Raw genomic sequence first — 1,810 nt, forward strand, 5'->3', positions numbered from 1 at the left:
TTTTTTTTAAAGAAATGGTGATTCAGTTTTTCTCTTAATTGACTATATTTATAAACAATTTTCAAACTTTTATAAAATCGCTTTTGATTTGATATACACCTATTTATATGGAACTTTGAAAATTCCTTATGTAATTTAAAAACTATTTATTTCTAGTACCTCGCATGTTCTTTTACTAGTTTACGGAACTACACTTGTTTTAAGTACAATTTGACTTTTCAAATAATTTTACTATGGTTCCTATATGTAACTTTATTTGATTATGTACTTAGGTAATTTCCTAAATTCTTAAAAGAAAGGATTTTCGCTTTTATTCCAGTTAGTTTTTATTTGACAAATTGACTTTAATTTAGCATGATACACTATTTACGCATTTGTTGTTCTTTTGAAAATATTGGGTTCATACCTTTCCTCTCAAGTATGGGATAATTCTTTGAACTTTTGTTTCTATGGTTGTGATACTTGATTTTGTTATTAACTAATCTTTTTCTTTTATGAACTCCACCAGTAGTCTCAATTTTCCTTCTCTTTTGAATTTCCTACTCCTCTAAGTCAGCTTGAATTTGTTTCTATCTAGTGTGTTGTTTGTCCTCCTAATTGTCCTTCTTTAGTCAAAGGTTCTTTCTTGAAAATTCACTGTTGATTGAGTTGTTTTTCCTGACGAGTTTTGCATTCTTTTGGACCAATGAAAAGCTTGTTTAGTATCCCATACTTTGTGGACCTTGTTTTAACTCCCTTGATTTAAGATCCTTTCTTGTTTGGTCTGATTTCTTTTTAAGTACATCTTAAATATTCTTGAATGTTCTTATGTGATGGCAAGTTCAAGTGTATTCCTAGAGTTTTGATGTGAAATTTTGAAACAAGTTTTGGATTCTCTTAAGAAATCTAAATCAATTCTTCTCGCTTAAATTGCATCCATAGTTATTCTTTAAAGTGACAAAGTTGCTTTGAAGTTGGCATGCATCGTTTTAAATAAAGTTTTGAAACCGACTGATAAGCAAATTTTTACCTCGAAGTTTCCTTTTCTAAATAGAGTTTAACTTGTTCCATATCTGCTATAACATTTTATACACGCTTGTTTGGACTTAGACTTTGAGAGTTCTTGAACAAACATTTGATTTTCTTACAACCTTGCCACAACTTCAGTGTATACCTTTATTTTATTGAGTACCTAAATGTTCTTCAGGATTTTCAAAATTGTTTGGCCTTAACTCAATTGACTTTCATTTTTCAAACCTCGCCTATTCCGTCTTTTACTTGGAAGCTATTTAGAAAAAATGCAATTTAATTTTCTTTTAACCATATTGCAGTTTTGATATGTGTTTCTGTTACCCTTTTTGTGAAATGCGAGTTATATACATTTCTTTTAGCACATGAGGTGATTTTCTTTCAATAATATTTTAAATATTAATACTGCTATCTTGGAAAATGAAGAAAATAAGTATATTATCTCTAATTATTTGATTTGGACATTTTATTGAAAAAAATTGGAAAATTGATGAGCAAATAGTATTTTCTATATACCATTAGTGTTGGATTTAAATTGGGTCTCAATTTCTTTAATATTCCTACTTTTATTTGAAATTACAAAATTACCCTTGTACCTAATTTTACCATAATCCTAAAACTCAACACACAACCCTAACCTTGGAAACCCTACCCGGTTATCCGGTTCCCCTGACCCAGTGCACACTAGTGCACCTAACCCTAACAACAGCAGCAGTAGCTGCAAACAAAATGAAGAAAGGAAGAGATAGAAAGGGAAAAAGAGAAGAGGGGGAGGACCGGAGGGGAAAGAGAGGAGGAAGGA

The sequence above is a fragment of the Arachis ipaensis genome, chromosome B02 (genome assembly GCF_000816755.2).
Source record: "Arachis ipaensis cultivar K30076 chromosome B02, Araip1.1, whole genome shotgun sequence".
NCBI classification, from domain to species: Eukaryota; Viridiplantae; Streptophyta; class Magnoliopsida; order Fabales; family Fabaceae; genus Arachis; species Arachis ipaensis.